Here is a 23363-nt window from a genome sequence, read left to right as displayed (position 1 = left end):
TAAACGAGCCCTTAGGTGTACACTTCTTTCCCTTATTTCATTGAACGAGGGTCTCGTACTGGCAGACTTGGTGTGTTTAGGTTGTATAAGAGGGACAATTAACCAGCTGCCCGCTCATAATAAGTTCACGTGCTACGTGACGCCAAACATGCGCATAAGAGTGTTTTCACACTCGCCGTTTGGCTTATAGATGGCGCTGACTGTCACCTCGCTTCTATATTCACATATGAACCCAAAAAAGTGGATGGAGGGAAGGCCGCTGTGGTAGCTCAGTGGTTAGAGCATCGAACGGAATATTCGAAGGTCGTAGGTTCGATTCCTGCCCACGGCTGGTTATTTTTTCATCCACTTTTCTTTCTTCCTATTTACATTCCATTGGTTCTAATAACTTCCCCTGTACATTCCTTGGCATTACTGTCTGTTAGACCTCATTATTATTGTGTTAAAACACGGAAAACGAGCCCTTAGGTATACACTTCTTTCCCTTATTTCATTGAACGAGGGTCTCGTACTGGCAGACTTGGTGTGTTTGGGTTGTATAAGAGGGACAATTAACCAGCTGCCCGCTCATAATAGGTTCACGTGCTACGTGACGCCAAACATGCGCATAAGAGTGTTTTCACACTCGCCGTTTGGCTCATAGATGGCGCTGACTGTCACTCCTACTTCTAAATTTACATATAAACACAAAAAAGTGGATGGAGGGAAGGCCGCTGTGGTAGCTCAGTGGTTAGAGCATCGAACGGAATATTCGAAAGTCGTAGGTTCGATTCCTGCCCCCGGCTGGTTATTTTTTCATCCACTGTTCTTTCTTCCTATTTACATTCCATTGGTTCTAATAACTTTCCCTGTACGTTCCTTCGCATTACTGTCTCTTAGATCTCATAAATATTGTGTTAAAACACGGAAAACGAGCCCTTAGGTATACACTTCTTTTCCTTATTTCATTGAACGAGGGTCTCGCACTGGCAGACTTGGTGTGTTTAGGTTGTATAAGAGGAACAATTATTCAGCTGCCCGCTCATAATAAGTTCACGTGCTACGTGACGCCAAACTTGCGCATAAGAGTGTTTTCACACTCGCCGTTTGGCTTATAGATGGCGCTGACTGTCACTCCTACTTCTAAATTCACATATAAACCCAAAAAAGTGGATGGGAGGAAGGCCGCTGTGGTAGCTCAGTGGTTAGAGCATCGAACGCGTTATTCGAAGGTCGTAGAGTCGATTCCTGCCCACGGCTGGTTATTTTTTCACCCACCTTTCTTTCTTCTTATTTACAATCCATTGGTTCTAATAACTTCCCCTGTACATTCCTTGGCATTACTGTCTGTTAGATCTCATTATTATTGTGTTAAAACACGGAAAACGAGCCCTTAGGTATACACTTCTTTTTCTTATTTCATTGAACGAGGGTCTCGTACTGGCAGACTTGGTGTGTTTAGGTTGTATAAGAGGGAAAATTAATCAGCTGCCCGCTCATAATAAGTTCACGTGCTACGTGACGCCTAACATGCGCATAAGAGTGTTTTTAGACTCACCATTTGCTTATAGAAGGCGCTGACTGTCACTCCTACTTCTAAATTCACATATAAACCTAAAAAGTGGATGGAATAAGGCCGCTGTGGTAGCTCAGTGGTTAGAGCATCGAACGCGCTATTCGAAGGTCGTTGGTTCAATTCCTGTAAACGGCTGGTTATTTTTTCATCCACTTTTCTTTCTTCCTATTTACATTCCATTGGCTCTAATAACTTCACCTGTACATTCCTTGGCATTACTGTCTGTTAGATCTCAATATTATTGTATTAAAAGACGGAAAACGAGCCCTTAGGTATACACTTCTTTCCCTTATTTCACTGAACGAGGGTCTCGTACTGGCAGACTTGGTGTGTTTAGGTTGAATAAGAGAGACAATTCTTCAGCTGCCCGCTCATAATAAACTCATGTGCTACGTGACGACAAACATGCGCATAAGAGTGTTTTCACACTCGCAGTTTGGATTATAGATGGCGCTGACTGTAACTTCTACTTCTAAATTCACTATAAACCCAAAAAAGTGGATGGAAGGAAGGCCGCTGTGGTAGCTCAGTGGTTAGAGCATCGAACGCGTTATTCGAAGGTCGTAGGGTCGATTCCTGCCCACGGCTGGTTATAATTTCATCCACCTTTCTTTCTTCGTATTTACATTCCATTGGTTTTAATAACTTCCCCTGCACATTCCTTGGCATTACTGTCTGTTAGATCTCATTATTATTGTGTTAAGACACGGAAAACGCGCCCTTAGGTATACGCTTTTTTCCCTTATTTCATTGAACGAGGGTCTCGTACTGGCAGACTTGGTGTGTTTAGGTTGTATAAGAGGGACAATTACACAGCTGCCCGCTCATAATAAGTTAACGTGCTACGTGACGCCTAACATGCGCATAAGAGTGTTTTTACACTCTCCGTTTCTTATAGAAGGCGCTGACTATCACTCCTACTTCTAAATTCACATATAAACCTAAAAAGTGGATAGAGGGAAGGCCGCTGTGGTAGCTCAGTGGTTAGAGCATCGAACGCGTTATTCGAAGGTCGTAGGTTCGATTCCTGACCACGGCTGGTTATTTTTTTCGTCCACTTTTCTTTCTTCCTATTTACATTCCATTGGTTTTAATAACTTCCCCTGTACAATCCTTGGTATTACTGTCTGTTAGATCTCTTTAATATTGTGTTAAAACACGGAAAACGCGCCCTTAGGTATACACTTTTTTCTCTTATTTCATTGAACGAGGGTCTCGTACCGGCAGACTTGGTGTGTTTAGGTTGTATAAGAGGGACAATTACACAGCTGCCCGCTCATAATAAGTTCACGTGCATCGTGACGCCAAACATGCGCATAAGAGTGTTTTCACACTCGCTGTTTGGCTTATAGATGGCGCTGACTGTCACTCCTAATTCTAAATTCACATATAAACCCAAAAAAGTGGATGGAGGGAAGGCCGCTGTGGTAGCTCAGTGGTTAGAGCGTCGAACGCGTTATTCGAAGGTCGTAGATTCGATTCCTGCCCAGGGCTGGTTATTTTTTCATCCACTATTCTTTCTTCTTATTTACATTCCATTGCTTCTAATAACTTCCCTTGTACATTCCTTCGCATTACTGTGTGTTAGATCTCAATAATATTGTGTTAAGACACGGAAAACGCGCCCTTAGGTATACACTTCTTTCCCTTATTTCATTGAACGGGGGTCTCGTACTGGCAGACTTGGTGTGTTTAGGTTGTATAAGAGGGACAAAACACAGCTGCCCGCTCATAATAAGTTAACGTGCTACGTGACGCCTAACATGCGCATAAGAGTGTTTTACACTCGCCGTTTCTTATAGAAGGCGCTGACTGTCACTCCTACATCTAAATTCACATATAAACCTAAAAAGTAGATGGAGGGAAGGCCGCTGTGGTAGCTCAGTGGTTAGAGCATCGAACGCGTTATTCGAAGGTCGTAGGTTCGATTCCTGACCACGGCTGGTTATTTTTTTTCGTCCACTTTTCTTTCTTCCTATTTACATTCCATTGGCTCTAATAACTTCACCTGTACATTCCTTGGCATTACTGTCTGTTAGATCTCATTATTATTGTATTAAAACACGGAAAACGAGCCCTTAGGTATACACTTCTTTCCCTTATTTCACTGAACGAGGGTCTCGTACTGGCAGACTTGGTGTGTTTAGGTTGAATAAGAGGGACAATTAATCAGCTGCCCGCTCATAATAAACTCATGTGCTACGTGACGACAAACATGCGCATAAAAGTGTTTTCACACTCGCCGTTTGGCTTATAGAAGGCGCTGACTGTCACTCCTACTTCTAAATTCACATATAAACCTAAAAAGTGGATAGAGGGAAGGCCGCTGTGGTAGCTCAGTGGTTAGAGCATCGAACGCGTTATTCGAAGGTCGTAGGGTCGATTCCTGCCCACTGCTGGTTATTTTTTCATCCACCTTTCTTTCTTCTTATTTACATTCCATTGGTTCTAATAACTTCCCCTGTACATTCCTTGGCATTACTGTCTGTTAGATCTCATTATTATTGTGTTAAGACACGGAAAACGCGCCCTTAGGTATACACTTTTTTCTCTTACTTCATTGAACGAGGGTCTCGTACTGGCAGACTTGGTGTGTTTAGGTTGTATAAGAGGGACAATTACACAGCTGCCCGCTCATAATAAGTTAACGTGCTACGTTACGCCTAACATGCGCATAAGAGTGTTTTTACACTCCCCGTTTGCTCATAGAAGGCGCTGACTGTCACTCCTACTTCTAAATTCACATATAAACCTAAAAAGTGGATGGAGGGAAGGCCGCTGTGGTAGCTCAGTGGTTAGAGCATCGAACGCGTTATTCGAAGGTCGTGGGTTCAATTCCTGCCAACGGCTGGTTATTTTTTCATCCACTTTTCTTTCTTCCTATTTACATTCCATTGGTTCTAATAACTTCACCTGTACATTCCTTGGCATTACTGCCTGTTAGATCTCAATAATATTGTAATAAAACACGGAAAACGAGCCCTTAGGTATACACTTCTTTCCCTTATTTCATTGAACGAGGGTCTCGTACTGGCAGACTTGGTGTGTTTAGGTTGAATAAGAGGGACAATTAATCAGCTGCCCGCTCATAATAAACTCATGTGCTACGTGACGACAAACATGCGCATAAGAGTGTTTTCACACTCGCCATTCGGCTTATAGATGGCGCTGACGGTCACTCCTACTTCTAAATTCACTATAAACCCAAAAAAGTGGATGGAAGGAAGGCCGCTGTGGTAGCTGAGTGGTGAGAGCATCGAACGCGTTATTCGAAAGTCGTAGCTTCGATTCCTGACCACGGCTGGTTATTTTTTTCGTCCACTTTTCTTTCTTCATATTTACATTCCATTGGTTTTAATAACTTTCCCTGTACATTCCTTGGCATTACTGTCTGTTAGATCTTATTATATTGTGTTAAAACACGGAAAACGAGCCCTTAGGTATACACTTCTTTTCCTTATTTCATTGAACGAGGGTCTCGCACTGGCAGACTTGGTGTGTTTAGGTAGTATAAGAGGGACAATTAATCAGCTGCCCGCTCATAATAAGTTAACGTGCTACGTGACGCCTAACATGCGCATAAGAGTGTTTTTACACTCTCCGTTTCTTATAGAAGGCGCTGACTATCACTCCTACTTCTAAATTCACATATAAACCTAAAAAGTGGATAGAGGGAAGGCCGCTGTGGTAGCTCAGTGGTTAGAGCATCGAACGCGTTATTCGAAGGTCGTAGGTTCGATTCCTGACCACGGCTGGTTATTTTTTTCGTCCACTTTTCTTTCTTCCTATTTACATTCCATTGGTTTTAATAACTTCCCCTGTACAATCCTTGGTATTACTGTCTGTTAGATCTCTTTAATATTGTGTTAAAACACGGAAAACGCGCCCTTAGGTATACACTTTTTTCTCTTATTTCATTGAACGAGGGTCTCGTACCGGCAGACTTGGTGTGTTTAGGTTGTATAAGAGGGACAATTACACAGCTGCCCGCTCATAATAAGTTCACGTGCATCGTGACGCCAAACATGCGCATAAGAGTGTTTTCACACTCGCTGTTTGGCTTATAGATGGCGCTGACTGTCACTCCTAATTCTAAATTCACATATAAACCCAAAAAAGTGGATGGAGGGAAGGCCGCTGTGGTAGCTCAGTGGTTAGAGCGTCGAACGCGTTATTCGAAGGTCGTAGATTCGATTCCTGCCCAGGGCTGGTTATTTTTTCATCCACTATTCTTTCTTCTTATTTACATTCCATTGCTTCTAATAACTTCCCTTGTACATTCCTTCGCATTACTGTGTGTTAGATCTCAATAATATTGTGTTAAGACACGGAAAACGCGCCCTTAGGTATACACTTCTTTCCCTTATTTCATTGAACGGGGGTCTCGTACTGGCAGACTTGGTGTGTTTAGGTTGTATAAGAGGGACAAAACACAGCTGCCCGCTCATAATAAGTTAACGTGCTACGTGACGCCTAACATGCGCATAAGAGTGTTTTACACTCGCCGTTTCTTATAGAAGGCGCTGACTGTCACTCCTACATCTAAATTCACATATAAACCTAAAAAGTAGATGGAGGGAAGGCCGCTGTGGTAGCTCAGTGGTTAGAGCATCGAACGCGTTATTCGAAGGTCGTAGGTTCGATTCCTGACCACGGCTGGTTATTTTTTTCGTCCACTTTTCTTTCTTCCTATTTACATTCCATTGGCTCTAATAACTTCACCTGTACATTCCTTGGCATTACTGTCTGTTAGATCTCATTATTATTGTATTAAAACACGGAAAACGAGCCCTTAGGTATACACTTCTTTCCCTTATTTCACTGAACGAGGGTCTCGTACTGGCAGACTTGGTGTGTTTAGGTTGAATAAGAGGGACAATTAATCAGCTGCCCGCTCATAATAAACTCATGTGCTACGTGACGACAAACATGCGCATAAAAGTGTTTTCACACTCGCCGTTTGGCTTATAGAAGGCGCTGACTGTCACTCCTACTTCTAAATTCACATATAAACCTAAAAAGTGGATAGAGGGAAGGCCGCTGTGGTAGCTCAGTGGTTAGAGCATCGAACGCGTTATTCGAAGGTCGTAGGGTCGATTCCTGCCCACTGCTGGTTATTTTTTCATCCACCTTTCTTTCTTCTTATTTACATTCCATTGGTTCTAATAACTTCCCCTGTACATTCCTTGGCATTACTGTCTGTTAGATCTCATTATTATTGTGTTAAGACACGGAAAACGCGCCCTTAGGTATACACTTTTTTCTCTTACTTCATTGAACGAGGGTCTCGTACTGGCAGACTTGGTGTGTTTAGGTTGTATAAGAGGGACAATTACACAGCTGCCCGCTCATAATAAGTTAACGTGCTACGTTACGCCTAACATGCGCATAAGAGTGTTTTTACACTCCCCGTTTGCTCATAGAAGGCGCTGACTGTCACTCCTACTTCTAAATTCACATATAAACCTAAAAAGTGGATGGAGGGAAGGCCGCTGTGGTAGCTCAGTGGTTAGAGCATCGAACGCGTTATTCGAAGGTCGTGGGTTCAATTCCTGCCAACGGCTGGTTATTTTTTCATCCACTTTTCTTTCTTCCTATTTACATTCCATTGGTTCTAATAACTTCACCTGTACATTCCTTGGCATTACTGCCTGTTAGATCTCAATAATATTGTAATAAAACACGGAAAACGAGCCCTTAGGTATACACTTCTTTCCCTTATTTCATTGAACGAGGGTCTCGTACTGGCAGACTTGGTGTGTTTAGGTTGAATAAGAGGGACAATTAATCAGCTGCCCGCTCATAATAAACTCATGTGCTACGTGACGACAAACATGCGCATAAGAGTGTTTTCACACTCGCCATTCGGCTTATAGATGGCGCTGACGGTCACTCCTACTTCTAAATTCACTATAAACCCAAAAAAGTGGATGGAAGGAAGGCCGCTGTGGTAGCTGAGTGGTGAGAGCATCGAACGCGTTATTCGAAAGTCGTAGCTTCGATTCCTGACCACGGCTGGTTATTTTTTTCGTCCACTTTTCTTTCTTCATATTTACATTCCATTGGTTTTAATAACTTTCCCTGTACATTCCTTGGCATTACTGTCTGTTAGATCTTATTATATTGTGTTAAAACACGGAAAACGAGCCCTTAGGTATACACTTCTTTTCCTTATTTCATTGAACGAGGGTCTCGCACTGGCAGACTTGGTGTGTTTAGGTAGTATAAGAGGGACAATTAATCAGCTGCCCGCTCATATTAGGTTCACGTGCTACGTGACGCCAAACATGCGCATAAGAGTGTTTTCACACTCGCCGTTTGGCTTATAGATGGCGCTGACTGTCACTCCTACTTCTAAATTCACATATAAACCTAAAAAGTGGATGGAGGGAAGGCCGCTTTGGTAGCTAAGTGGTTAGAGCATCGAACGCGTTATTCGAAGGTCGTACGTTCGATTCCTGACCACGGCTGGTTATTTTTTCGTCCACTTTTCTTTCTTCTTATTTACATCCCATTGGTTCTAATAACTTCCCCTGTACATTCCTTGGCATTACTGTCTGTTAGATCTCATTAATATTGTGTTAAAACACGGAAAACGAGCCCTTAGGTATACACTTATTTCCCTTATTTCATTGAACTAGGGTCTCGTACTGGCAGACTTGGTGTGTTTAGGTTGTATAAGAGGGACAATTATTCAGCTGCCCGCTCATAATAAGTTCACGTGCTACGTGACGCCAAACATGCGCATAAGAAAGTTTTCACACTCGCCGTTTGGCTTATAGATGGCGCTGACTGTCACTCCTACTTCTAAATTCACATATGAACACAAAAAAGTGGATGGAGGGAAGGCCGCTGTGGTAGCTCAGTGGTTAGAGCATCGAACGCGTTATTCGAAGGTCGTAGGTTCGATTCCTGCCCACGGCTGGTTATTTTTTCATCCACTTTTTTTTCTTCTTCTTTACATTCCATTGGTTCTAATAACTTTCCCTTTACTTTCTTTGGCATTACTGTCTGTTAGATCTCATAAATATTGTGTTAAAACACGGAAAACGAGCCCTTAGGTGTACACTTCTTTCCCTTATTTCATTGAACGAGGGTCTCGTACTGGCAGACTTGGTGTGTTTAGGCTGTATAAGAGGGACAATTAACCAGCTGCCCGCTCATAATAAGTTCACGTGCTACGGGACGCCAAACATGCGCATAAGAGTGTTTTTACACTCACCGTTTGCTTATAGAAGGCGCTGACTGTCACTCCTACTTCTAAATTCACATATAAACCTAAAAAGTGGACGGAGGGAAGGCCGCTGTGGTAGCTCAGTGGTTAGAGCATCGAACGCGTTATTCGAAGGTCGTAGGGTCGATTCCTGCCCACGGCTGGTTATTTTTTCATCCACCTTTCTTTCTTCTTATTTACATTCCATTGGTTCTAGTAACTTCCCCTGTACATTCCTTGGCATTACTGTCTGTTAGATCTCTTTAATATTGTGTTAAAACACGGAAAACGAGCCCTTAGGTGTACACTTTTTTTCCTTATTTCATTGAACGAGGGTCTCGTACTGGCAGACTTGGTGTGTTTAGGTTGTATAAGAGGGACAATTACACAGCTGCCCACTCATAATAAGTTAACGTGCTACGTGACGCCTAACATGCGCATAAGAGTGTTTTTACACTCATCGTTTGCTTATAGAAGGCGCTGACTGTCACTCCTACTTCTAAATTCACATATAAACCTAAAAAGTGGATGGAGGGAAGGCCGCTGTGGTAGCTCAGTGGTTAGAGCATCGAACGCGTTATTCGAAGGTCGTAGGTTCAATTCCTGCCAACGGCTGGTTATTTTTTCATCCACTTTTCTTTCTTCCTATTTACATTCCATTGGTTCTAATAACTTCACCTGTACATTCCTTGGCATTACTGCCTGTTAGATCTCATTAATATTGTAATAAAACACGGAAAACGAGCCCTTAGGTATACACTTCTTTCCTTTATTTCATTGAACGAGGGTCTCGTACTGGCAGACTTGGTGTGTTTAAATTGAATAAGAGGGACAATTAATCAGCTGCCCGCTCATAATAAACTCATGTGCTACGTGACGACAAACATGCGCATAAGAGTGTTTTCACACTCGCCATTCGGCTTATAGATGGCGCTGACGGTCACTCCTACTTCTAAATTCACTATAAACCCAAAAAAGTGGATGGAAGGAAGGCCGCTGTGGTAGCTCAGTGGTTAGAGCATCGAACGCGTTATTCGAAGGTCGTAGGTTCGATTCCTGCCCACGGCTGGTTATTTTTTCATCCACTTTTTTTTCTTCTTCTTTACATTCCATTGGTTCTAATAACTTCCCCTGTACATTCCTTGGCATTACTGTCTGTTAGATCTCATTAATATTGTGTTAAAACACGGAAAACGAGCCCTTAGGTATACACTTCTTTCCCTTATTTCATTGAACGAGGGTCTCGTACTGGCAGACTTGGTGTGTTTAGGTTGTATAAGAGGGACAATTACCAGCTGCCCGCTCATAATAAGTTCATGTGCTACGTGACGACAAACATGCGCATAAGAGTGTTTTCACCATCGCCATTTGGCTTATAGATGGCGTTGACTGTCACTCCTACTTCTAAATTCACATATAAACCCAAAAAAGTGGATGGGAGGAAGGCCGCTGTGGTAGCTCAGTGGTTAGAGCATCGAAGGCGTTATTCGAAGGTCGTAGAGTCGATTCCTGCCCACGGCTGGTTATTTTGTCACCCACCTTTCTTTCTTCTTATTTACATTCCATTGGTTCTAATAACTTCCCCTGTACATTCCTTGGCATTACTGTCTGTTAGATCTCATTATTATTGTGTTAAAACACGGAAAACGAGCCCTTAGGTATACACTTCTTTTCCTTATTTCATTGAACGAGGGTCTCGTACTGGCAGACTTGGTGTGTTTAGGTTGTATAAGAGGGACAATTAATCAGCTGCCCGCTCATAATAAGTTAACGTGCTACGTGACGCCTAACATGCGCATAAGAGTGTTTTTACACTCGCCGTTTTCTTATAGAAGGCGCTGACTGTCACTCCTACTTCTAAATTCACATATAAACCTAAAAAGTGAATGGAGGGAAGGCCGCGGTGGTACTTCAGTGGTTAGAGCATCGAACGCGTTATTCGAAGGTCGTAGGTTCGATTCCTGACCACGGCTGGTTATTTTTTCGTCCACTTTTCTTTCTTCCTTTTTACATTCCATTGGTTTTAATAACTTCCCCTGTACATTCCTTGGTATTACTGTCTGTTAGATCTCATTATTACTGTGGTAAAACACGGTAAACGAGCCCTTAGGTGTACACTTCTTTCCCTTATTTCATTGAACGAGGGTGTCGTACTGGCAGACTTGGTGTGTTTAGGCTGTATAAGTCGGACAATTAACCAGCTGCCCGCTCATAATAGGTTCACGTGCTACGTGACGCCAAAGATGCGCATAAGAGTGTTTTCACACTCGCCGTTTGGCTTATAGATGGCGGTGACTGCCACTCCTACTTCTAAATTCACATATAAACCCCAAAAAGTGGATGGAGGGAAGGCCGCTGTGGTAGCTCAGTGGTTAGAGCATCGAACGCGTTATTCGAAGGTCGTAGGTTCAATTCCTGCCAACGGCTGGTTATTTTTTCATCCACTTTTCTTTCTTCCTATTTACATTCCATTGGTTCTAATAACTTCACCTGTACATTCCTTGGCATTACTGCCTGTTAGATCTCATTAATATTGTAATAAAACACGGAAAACGAGCCCTTAGGTATACACTTCTTTCCCTTATTTCATTGAACGAGGGTCTCGTACTGGCAGACTTGGTGTGTTTAAATTGAATAAGAGGGACAATTAATCAGCTGCCCGCTCATAATAAACTCATGTGCTACGTGACGACAAACATGCGCATAAGAGTGTTTTCACACTCGCCATTCGGCTTATAGATGGCGCTGACGGTCACTCCTACTTCTAAATTCACTATAAACCCAAAAAAGTGGATGGAAGGAAGGCCGCTGTGGTAGCTCAGTGGTTAGAGCATCGAACGCGTTATTCGAAGGTCGTAGGTTCGATTCCTGCCCACGGCTGGTTATTTTTTCATCCACTTTTTTTTCTTCTTCTTTACATTCCATTGGTTCTAATAACTTCCCCTGTACATTCCTTGGCATTACTGTCTGTTAGATCTCATTAATATTGTGTTAAAACACGGAAAACGAGCCCTTAGGTATACACTTCTTTCCCTTATTTCATTGAACGAGGGTCTCGTACTGGCAGACTTGGTGTGTTTAGGTTGTATAAGAGGGACAATTACCAGCTGCCCGCTCATAATAAGTTCATGTGCTACGTGACGACAAACATGCGCATAAGAGTGTTTTCACCATCGCCGTTTGGCTTATAGATGGCGTTGACTGTCACTCCTACTTCTAAATTCACATATAAACCCAAAAAAGTGGATGGGAGGAAGGCCGCTGTGGTAGCTCAGTGGTTAGAGCATCGAAGGCGTTATTCGAAGGTCGTAGAGTCGATTCCTGCCCACGGCTGGTTATTTTGTCACCCACCTTTCTTTCTTCTTATTTACATTCCATTGGTTCTAATAACTTCCCCTGTACATTCCTTGGCATTACTGTCTGTTAGATCTCATTATTATTGTGTTAAAACACGGAAAACGAGCCCTTAGGTATACACTTCTTTTCCTTATTTCATTGAACGAGGGTCTCGTACTGGCAGACTTGGTGTGTTTAGGTTGTATAAGAGGGACAATTAATCAGCTGCCCGCTCATAATAAGTTAACGTGCTACGTGACGCCTAACATGCGCATAAGAGTGTTTTTACACTCGCCGTTTTCTTATAGAAGGCGCTGACTGTCACTCCTACTTCTAAATTCACATATAAACCTAAAAAGTGAATGGAGGGAAGGCCGCGGTGGTACTTCAGTGGTTAGAGCATCGAACGCGTTATTCGAAGGTCGTAGGTTCGATTCCTGACCACGGCTGGTTATTTTTTCGTCCACTTTTCTTTCTTCCTTTTTACATTCCATTGGTTTTAATAACTTCCCCTGTACATTCCTTGGTATTACTGTCTGTTAGATCTCATTAATACTGTGGTAAAACACGGTAAACGTGCCCTTAGGTGTACACTTCTTTCCCTTATTTCATTGAACGAGGGTGTCGTACTGGCAGACTTGGTGTGTTTAGGCTGTATAAGAGGGACAATTAACCAGCTGCCCGCTCATAATAAGTTCACGTGCTACGTGATGCCAAAGACGCGCATAAGAGTGTTTTCACACTCGCCGTTTGGCTTATAGATGGCGGTGACTGCCACTCCTACTTCTAAATTCACATATAAACCCCAAAAAGTGGATGGAGGGAAGGCCGCTGTGGTAGCTCAGTGGTTAGAGCATCGAACACGTTATTCGAAGGTCGTAGGTTCAATTCCTGCCAACGGCTGGTTGTTTGTTCATCCACTTTTCTTTCTTCCTATTTACGTTCCATTGGTTCTAATAACTTCCCCTGTACATTCCTTGGCATTGCTGTATGTTAAATCTCATTAATATTGTGTTACAACACGGAAAACGAGCCCTTAGGTATACACTTATTTCCCTTATTTCATTGAACTAGGGTCTCGTACTGGCAGACTTGGTGTGTTTAGGTTGTATAAGAGGGACAATTATTCAGCTGCCCGCTCATAATAAGTTCACGTGCTACGTGACGCCAAACATGCGCATAAGAGTGTTTTCACACTCGCCGTTTGGCTTATAGATGGCGCTGACTGTCACTCCTGCTTCTATATTCACATATGAACCCAAAAAAGTGGATTGAGGGAAGGCCGCTGTGGTAGCTCAGTGGTTAGAGCATCGAACGGAATATTCGAAGGTCGTAGGTTCGATTCCTGCCCACGGCTGGTTATTTTTTCATCCACTTTTCTTTCTTCCTATTTACATTCCATTGGTTCTAATAACTTCCCCTGTACATTCCTTGGCATTACTGTCTGTTAGATCTCATTATTATTGTGTTAAAACACGGAAAACGAGCCCTTAGGTATACACTTCTTTCCCTTATTTCATTGAACGAGGGTCTCGTACTGGCAGACTTGGTGTGTTTAGGTTGTATAAGAGGGACAATTACCCAGCTGCCCGCTCATAATAGGTTCACGTGCTACGTGACGACAAACATGCGCATAAGAGTGCTTTCACAATCGCCGTTTGGCTTATAGATGGCGTTGACTGTCACTCCTACTTCTAAATTCACATATAAACCCAAAAAAGTGGATGGGAGGAAGGCCGCTGTGGTAGCTCAGTGGTTAGAGCATCGAAGGCGTTATTCGAAGGTCGTAGAGTCGATTCCTGCCCACGGCTTGTTATTTTGTCACCCACCTTTCTTTCTTCTTATTTACATTCCATTGGTTCTAATAACTTCCCCTGTACATTCCTTGGCATTACTGTCTGTTAGATCTCATTATTATTGTGTTAAAACACGTAAAACGAGCCCTTAGGTATACAATTCTTTTCCTTATTTCATTGAACGAGGGTCTCGTACTGGCAGACTTGGTGTGTTTAGGTTGTATAAGAGGGACAATTAACCAGCTGCCAGCTCATAATAAGTTCACGTGCTACGTGACGGCAAACATGCGCATAAGAGTGTTTTCACACTCGCCATTTGGCCTATAGATGGCGGTGATTGTCACTCCTAATTCTAAATTCACTAATGAACCCAAAAAAGTGAATGGAGGGAAGGCCGCTGTGGTAGCTCAGTGGTTAGAGCATCGAACGCGTTATTCGAAGGTCGTAGGTTCGATTCCTGCACACGGCTGGTTATTTTCTCATCCACTTTTCTTTCTTCTTGTTTACATTCCATTGGTTCTACTAGCTTCCCCTGTACATTCTTTGGCATTACTGTCTGTTAGATCTCATTAATATTGTGTTAAAACACGGAAAACGAGCCCTTAGGTATACACTTCTTTCTCTTATTTCATTGAACGAGGGTCTCGTACTGGCAGACTTGGTGTGTTTAGGTTGAATAAGAGATACAATTAATCAGCTGCCCGCTCATAATAAGTTCACGTGCTACGTGACGCCAAAAAATGCGCATAAGAGTGTTTTCACACTCGCCGTTTGGCTTATAGATGGCGCTGACTGTCACTCCTGCTTCTATATTCACATATGAACCCAAAAAGGTGGATGGAGGGAAGGCCGCTGTGGTAGCTCAGTGGTTAGAGCATCGAACGCGTTATTCGAAGGTCGTAGGTTCGATTCCTGCCCACGGCTGGCTATTTTTTCATCCACTTTTCTTTCTTCCTATTTACATTCCATTGGTTCTAATAACTTTCCCTGTACGTTCCTTTGCATTACTGTCTGTTAGATCTCATTAATATTGTGTTAAAACACGGAAAACGAGCCCTTAGGTATACACTTCTTTTCCTTATTTAGTTGAACGAGGGTCTCGTACTGGCAGACTTGGTGTGTTTAGGTTGTATAAGAGGGACAATTAATCAGCTGCCCGCTGATAATAAGTTCACGTGCTACGTGACGCCTAACATGCGCATAAGAGTGTTTTTACACTCGCCATTTGCTTATAGAAGGCGCTGACTGTCACTCCTACTTCTAAATTCACATATAAACCTAAAAAATGGATGAAGGTGAGGCCGCTGTGGTAGCTCAGTGGTTAGAGCATCGAACGCGTTATTCGGAGGTCGTAGGTTCGATTCCTGACGACGGCTGGTTATTTTTTTTGTCCACTTTTCTTTCTTCCTATTTACATTCCATTGGTTTTAATAACTTCCCCTGTACATTCCTTGGTATTACTGTTTGTTAGATCTCATTAATACTCTGTTAAAACACCTAAAACGAGCCCTTAGGTGTACTTTTCTTTTCCTTATTACATTGAACGAGGGTCTCGTACTGGCAGACTTGGTGTGTTTAGGTTGTATAAGAGGGACAATTAACCAGCTGCCCGCTCATAATAAGTTCACGTGCTACGTGACGCCAAAAAATGCGCATAAGAGTGTTTTCACACTCGCCGTTTGGCTTATAGATGGCGCTGACTGTCACTTCTACTTCTAAATTCACATATAAACCCAAAAAAGTGGATAAAAGGAAGGCCGCTGTGGTAGCTCAGTGGTTAGAGCATCGAACACGTTATTCGAAGGTTGTAGGTTCGATTCCTGCCTACGGCTGGTTATTTTTTCATCCACTTTTCTTTTTTCTTATTTACATTCCATTTGTTCTAATAACTTCCCCTGTACATTGCTTGGCATTACTGTCTGTTAGATCTCATTAATATTGTGCTAAAACACGGATAACGAGCCCTTAGGTATACACTTCTTTTCCTTATTTCATTGAACGAGGGTCTCGTACTGGCAGACTTGGTGTGTTTAGGTTGTATAAGAGGGACAATTATTCAGCTGCCCGCTCATAATAAGTTCACGTCCTACGTGACGCCTAACATGCGCATAAGAGTGTTTTTACACTCGCCGTTTTCTTATTGAAGGCGCTGACTGTCACTCCTACTTCTAAATTCACATATAAACCTAAAAAGTGAATGAAGGGAAGGCCGCGGTGGTACTTCAGTGGTTAGAGAATCGAACGCGTTATTCGAAGGTCGTAGGTTCGATTCCTGACTACGGCTGGTTATTTTTTCGTCCACTATTCTTTCTTCCTTTTTACATTCCATTGGTTTTAATAACTTCCCCTGTACATTCCTTGGTATTACTGTCTGTTAGATCTCATTAATACTGTGGTAAAACACGGTAAACGAGCCCTTAGGTGTACACTTCTTTCCCTTATTTCATTGAACGAGGGTCTCGTACTGGCAGACTTGGTGTGTTTAGGTTGTATAAGAGGGACAATTAACCAGCTGCCCGCTCATAATAAGTTCACGTGCTACGTGACGCCAAACATGCGCATAAGAGTGTTTTCACACTCGCCGTTTGGCTTATAGATGGCGCTGACTGTCACTCCTGCTTCTATATTCACATATGAACCCAAAAAAGTGGATGGAGGGAAGGCCGCTGTGGTAGCTCAGTGGTTAGAGCATCGAACGGAATATTCGAAGGTCGAAGGTTCGATTCCTGCCCACGGCTGGTTATTTTTTCATCCACTTTTCTTTCTTCCTATTTACATTCCATTGGTTCTAATAACTTCCCCTGTACATTCCTTGGCATTACTGTCTGTTAGACCTCTTTATTATTGTGTTAAAACACGGAAAACGAGCCCTTAGGTATACACTTCTTTCCCTTATTTCATTGAACGAGGGTCTCGTACTGGCAGACTTGGTGTGTTTGGGTTGTATAAGAGGGACAATTAACCAGCTGCCCGCTCATAATAGGTTCACGTGCTACGTGACGCCAAACATGCGCATAAGAGTGTTTTCACACTCGCCGTTTGGCTTATAGATGGCGCTGACTGTCACTCCTACTTCTAAATTTACATATAAACACAAAAACGTGGATGGAGGGAAGGCCGCTGTGGTAGCTCAGTGGTTAGAGCATCGAACGGAATATTCGAAAGTCGTAGGTTCGATTCCTGCCCCCGGCTGGTTATTTTTTCATCCACTTTTCTTTCTTCCTATTTACATTCCATTGGTTCTAATAACTTTCCCTGTACGTTCCTTCGCATTACTGTCTCTTAGATCTCATAAATATTGTGTTAAAACACGGAAAACGAGCCCTTAGGTATACACTTCTTTTCCTTATTTCATTGAACGAGGGTCTCGCACTGGCAGACTTGGTGTGTTTAGGTTGTATAAGAGGAACAATTATTCAACTGCCCGCTCATAATAAGTTCACGTGCTACGTGACGCCAAACTTGCGCATAAGAGTGTTTTCACACTCGCCGTTTGGCTTATAGATGGCGCTGACTGTCACTCCCACTTCTAAATTGACATATAAACCCAAAAAGTGGTTGGAGGGAAGGCCGCTGAGGTAGCTCAGTGGTTAGAGCATCGAACGCGTTATTCGAAGGTCGTAGGTTCGACTCCTGCCCATGGCTGGTTATTTTTTCATCCACTATTCTTTCTTCTTATTTACATTCCATTGGTTCTAATAACTTCCCTTGTACATTCCTTCGCATTACTGTGTGTTAGATCTCATTAATATTGTGTTAAGACACGGAAAACGCGCCCTTAGGTATACACTTCTTTCCCTTATTTCATTGAACGGGGGTCTCGTACTGGCAGACTTGGTGTGTTTAGGTTGTATAAGAGGGACAATTACACAGCTGCCCGCTCATAATAAGTTAACGTGCTACGTGACGCCTAACATGCGCATAAGAGTGTTTTACACTCGCCGTTTCTTATAGAAGGCGCTGACTGTAACTCCTACTTCTAAATTCACATATAAACCTAAAAAGTGGATGGAGGGAAGGCCGCTGTGGTAGCTCAGTGGTTAGAGCATCGAACGCGTTATTCGAAGGTCGTAGGTTCGATTCCTGACCACGGCTGGTTATTTTTTTCGTCCACTTTTCTTTCTTCCTATTTAAATTCCATTGGTTGTAATAACTTCCCCTGTACATTCCTTGGTATTACTGTCTGTTTGATCTCATTAATATTGTGTTAAAACACGGAAAACGAGCCCTTAGGTGTACACTTCTTTCCCTTATTTCATTGAACGAGGGTCTCGTACTGGCAGAATTGGTGTGTTTAGGTTGTATAAGAGGGACAATTAACCAGCGGCCCGCTCATATTAAGTTCATGTGCTACGTGACGACAAACATGCGCATAAGAGTGTTTTCACAATCACCGTTTGGCTTATAGATGGCGCTGACTGTCACTCCTACTTCTAAATTCACATATAAACCCAAAAAAGTGGATGGGAGGAAGGCCGCTGTGGTAGCTCAGTGGTTAGAGCATCGAACGCGTTATTCGAAGGTCGTAGAGTCGATTCCTGCCCACGGCTGGTTATTTTTTCACCCACCTTTCTTTCTTCTTATTTACAATCCATTGGTTCTAATAACTTCCCCCGTACATTCCTTGGCATTACTGTCTGTTAGATCTCATTATTATTGTGTTAAAACACGGAAAACGAGCCCTTAGGTATACACTTCTTTTTCTTATTTCATTGAACGAGGGTCTCGTACTGGCAGACTTGGTGTGTTTAGGTTGTATAAGAGGGACAATTAATCAGCTGCCCGCTCATAATAAGTTCACGTGCTACGTGACGCCTAACATGCGCATAAGAGTGTTTTTAGACTCACCATTTGCTTATAGAAGGCGCTGACTGTCACTCCTACTTCTAAATTCACATATAAACCTAAAAAGTGGATGGAATAAGGCCGCTGTGGTAGCTCAGTGGTTAGAGCATCGAACGCGCTATTCGAAGGTCGTTGGTTCAATTCCTGTAAACAGCTGGTTATTTTTTCATCCACTTTTCTTTCTTCCTATTTACATTCCATTGGTTTTAATAACTTCCCCTGTACAATCCTTGGTATTACTGTCTGTTAAATCTCTTTAATATTGTGTTAAAACACGGAAAACGCGCCCTTAGGTATACACTTTTTTCTCTTATTTCATTGAACGAGGGTCTCGTACTGGCAGACTTGGTGTGTTTAGGTTGTATAAGAGGGACAATTACACAGCTGCCCGCTCATAATAAGTTCACGTGCATCGTGACGCCAAACATGCGCATAAGAGTGTTTTCACACTCGCTGTTTGGCTTATAGATGGCGCTGACTGTCACTCCTAATTCTAAATTCACATATAAACCCAAAAAAGTGGATGGAGGGAAGGCCGCTGTGGTAGCTCAGTGGTTAGAGCGTCGAACGCGTTATTCGAAGGTCGTAGATTCGATTCCTGCCCATGGCTGGTTATTTTTTCATCCACTATTCTTTCTTCTTATTTACATTCCATTGCTTCTAATAACTCCCCTTGTACATTCCTTCGCATTACTGTGTGTTAGATCTCAATAATATTGTGTTAAGACACGGAAAACGCGCCCTTAGGTATACACTTCTTTCCCTTATTTCATTGAACGGGGGTCTCGTACTGGCAGACTTGGTGTGTTTAGGTTGTATAAGAGGGACAAAACACAGCTGCCCGCTCATAATAAGTTAACGTGCTACGTGACGCCTAACATGCGCATAAAAGTGTTTTACACTCGCCGTTTCTTATAGAAGGCGCTGACTGTCACTCCTACATCTAAATTCACATATAAACCTAAAAAGTAGATGGAGGGAAGGCCGCTGTGGTAGCTCAGTGGTTAGAGCATCGAACGCGTTATTCGAAGGTCGTAGGTTCGATTCCTGACCACGGCTGGTTATTTTTTTCGTCCACTTTTCTTTCTTCCTATTTACATTCCATTGGCTCTAATAACTTCACCTGTACATTCCTTGGCATTACTGTCTGTTAGATCTCATTATTATTGTATTAAAACACGGAAAACGAGCCCTTAGGTATACACTTCTTTCCCTTATTTCACTGAACGAGGGTCTCGTACTGGCAGACTTGGTGTGTTTAGGTTGAATAAGAGGGACAATTAATCAGCTGCCCGCTCATATTAAACTCATGTGCTACGTGACGACAAACATGCGCATAAAAGTGTTTTTACACTCGCCGTTTGGCTTATAGATGGCGCTGACTGACTCCTACTTCTAAATTCACTATAAACCCAAAAAAGTGGATGGAAGGAAGGCCGCTGTGGTAGCTCAGTGGTTAGAGCATCGAACGCGTTATTCGAAGGTCGTAGGGTCGATTCCTGCCCACGGCTGGTTATTTTTTCATCCACCTTTCTTTCTTCTTATTTACATTCTATTGGTTTTAATAACTTCCCCTGTACATTCCTTGGCATTACTGTCTGTTAGATCTCATTACTATTGTGTTAAGACACGGAAAACGCGCCCTTAGTTCTACACTTTTTTCCCTTATTTCATTGAACGAGGGTCTCGTACTGGCAGACTTGGTGTGTTTAGGTTGTATAGGAGGGACAATTACACAGCTGCCCGCTCATAATAAGTTAACGTGCTACGTGACGCCCAACATGCGCATAAGAGTGTTTTTACACTCACCGTTTCTTATAGAAGGCGCTGACTGTCACTCCTACTTCTAAATTCACATATAAACCTAAAAAGTGGATAGAGGGAAGGCCGCTGTGGTAGCTCAGTGGTTTGAGCATCGAACGCGTTATTCGAAGGTCGTAGGTTCGATTCCTGACCAGGGCTGGTTATTTTTTTTGTCCACTTTTCTTTCTTCCTATTTACATTCCATTGGTTTTAATAACTTCCCCTGTACAATCCTTGGTATTACTGTCTGTTAGATCTCTATAATATTGTGTTAAAACACGGAAAACGAGCCCTTAGGTGTACACTTCTTTCCCTTATTTCATTGAACGAGGGTCTCGTACTGGCAGACTTGGTGTGTTTAGGTTGTATAAGAGGGACAATTAACCAGCTGCCCGCTCATAATAAGTTCACGTGCTACGGGACGCCAAACATGCGCATAAGAGTGTTTTTACACTCGCCGTTTGGCCTATAGATGGCGGTGACTGTCACTCCTACTTCTAAATTCACATATAAACCCAAAAAGTGGATAGAGGGAAGGCCGCTGTGGTAGCTCAGTGGTTAGAGCATCGAACGCGTTATTCGAAGGTCGTAGGGTCGATTCCTGTCCACGGCTGCTTATTTTTTCATCCACCTTTCTTTCTTCTTATTTACATTCCATTGGTTCTAATAACTTCCCCTGTACATTCGTTGGCATTACTGTCTGTTAGATCTCATTATTATTGTGTTAAGACACGGAAAACGCGCCCTTAGGTATACACTTTTTTCTCTTATTTCATTGAACGAGGGTCTCGTACTGGCAGACTTGGTGTGTTTAGGTTGTATAAAAGGGACAATTACACAGCTGCCCGCTCATAATAAGTTAACGTGCTACGTTACGCCTAACATGCGCATAAGAGTGTTTTTACACTCACCGTTTCTTATAGAAGGCGCTGACTGTCACTCCTACTTCTAAATTCACATATAAACCTAAAAAGTGGATGGAGGGAAGGCCGCTGTGGTAGCTCAGTGGTTAGAGCATCGAACGCGTTATTCGAAGGTCGTGGGTTCAATTCCTGCCAACGCCTGGTTATTTTTTCATCCACTTTTCTTTCTTCATATTTACATTCCATTGGTTCTAATAACTTCACCTGTACATTCCTTGGCATTACTGCCTGTTAGATCTCAATAATATTGTAATAAAACACGGAAAACGAGCCCTTAGGTATACACTTCTTTCCCTTATTTCATTGAACGAGGGTCTCGTACTGGCAGACTTGGTGTGTTTAGGTTGAATAAGAGGGACAATTAATCAGCTGCCCGCTCATAATAAACTCATGTGCTACGTGACGACAAACATGCGCATAAGAGTGTTTTCACACTCGCCATTCGGCTTATAGATGGCGCTGACGGTCACTCCTACTTCTAAATTCACTATAAACCCAAAAAAGTGGATGGAAGGAAGGCCGCTGTGGTAGCTGAGTGGTGAGAGCATCGAACGCGTTATTCGAAAGTCGTAGCTTCGATTCCTGACCACGGCTGGTTATTTTTTTCGTCCACTTTTCTTTCTTCATATTTACATTCCATTGGTTTTAATAACTTCCCCTGTACATTCCTTGGCATTACTGTCTGTTAGATCTCATTAATATTGTGTTAAAACACGGAAAACGAGCCCTTAGGTATACACTTATTTCCCTTATTTCATATAACTAGGGTCTCGTACTGGCAGACTTGGTGTGTTTAGGTTGTATAAGAGGGACAATTATTCAGCTGCCCGCTCATAATAAGTTCACGTGCTACGTGACGCCAAACATGCGCATAAGAAAGTTTTCACACTCGCCGTTTGGCTTATAGATGGCGCTGACTGTCACTCCTACTTCTAAATTCACATATGAACACAAAAAAGTGGATGGAGGGAAGGCCGCTGTGGTAGCTCAGTGGTTAGAGCATCGAACGCGTTATTCGAAGGTCGTAGGTTCGATTCCTGCCCACGGCTGGTTATTTTTTCATCCACTTTTTTTTCTTCTTTACATTCCATTGGTTCTAATAACTTTCCCTTTACTTTCTTTGGCATTACTGTCTGTTAGATCTCATAAATATTGTGTTAAAACACGGAAAACGAGCCCTTAGGTGTACACTTCTTTCCCTTATTTCATTGAACGAGGGTCTCGTACTGGCAGACTTGGTGTGTTTAGGTTGTATAAGAGGGACAATTAACCAGCTGCCCGCTCATAATAAGTTCACGTGCTACGGGACGCCAAACATGCGCATAAGAGTGTTTTTACACTCACCGTTTGCTTATAGAAGGCGCTGACCGTCACTCCTACTTCTAAATTCACATATTAACCTAAAAAGTGGACGGAGGGAAGGCCGCTGTGGTAGCTCAGTGGTTAGAGCATCGAACGCGTTATTCGAAGGTCGTAGGCTCGATTCCTGCCCACGGCTGGTTATTTTTTCATCCACCTTTCTTTCTTCTTATTTACATTCCATTGGTTCTAATAACTTCCCCTGTACATTCCTTGGCATTACTGTCTGTTAGATCTCATTAATATTGTGTTAAGACACGGAAAACGAGCCCTTAGGTATACACTTCTTTCCCTTATTTCATTTAAAGAGTGTCTCGTGCTGGCAGACTTGGTGTGTTTTGGTTGTATAAGAGGGACAATTTTACAGCTGCCCGCTCATAATAAGTTCACGTGCTACGTGACGCCAAACATGCGCATAAGAGTGTTTTTAGACTCACCGTTTGCTTATAGAAGGCGCTGACTGTCACTCCTAATTCTAAATTCACATATAAACCTAAAAAGTGGATGGAATAAGGCCGCTGTAGTAGCTCAGT

The 23363-nt window shown here is 42.7% G+C and overlaps 3 non-coding genes across 3 annotated transcripts; all 3 read left to right on the top strand.

Annotated features, from left to right (window-relative positions):
* Positions 1 to 258: 258 nt before the first annotated feature.
* TRNAF-GAA (transfer RNA phenylalanine (anticodon GAA)) lies at positions 259 to 331 on the top strand. Its single transcript has one exon. It is a non-coding gene; the product is annotated as a tRNA-Phe (tRNA).
* Positions 332 to 13388: 13057 nt separating this feature from the next.
* Positions 13389 to 13461, top strand: TRNAF-GAA (transfer RNA phenylalanine (anticodon GAA)). The gene has a single exon. It is a non-coding gene; the product is annotated as a tRNA-Phe (tRNA).
* A 3104-nt stretch (positions 13462 to 16565) lies between these two features.
* TRNAF-GAA (transfer RNA phenylalanine (anticodon GAA)) lies at positions 16566 to 16638 on the top strand. Its single transcript has one exon. It is a non-coding gene; the product is annotated as a tRNA-Phe (tRNA).
* Positions 16639 to 23363: the final 6725 nt, after the last annotated feature.

Source organism: Rhipicephalus microplus, chromosome 4 (genome assembly GCF_043290135.1).
Source record: "Rhipicephalus microplus isolate Deutch F79 chromosome 4, USDA_Rmic, whole genome shotgun sequence".
NCBI classification, from domain to species: Eukaryota; Metazoa; Arthropoda; class Arachnida; order Ixodida; family Ixodidae; genus Rhipicephalus; species Rhipicephalus microplus.
Note: the sequence above shows the minus strand (reverse complement) of the source record. Positions and strands in the feature narration are given on the sequence as shown.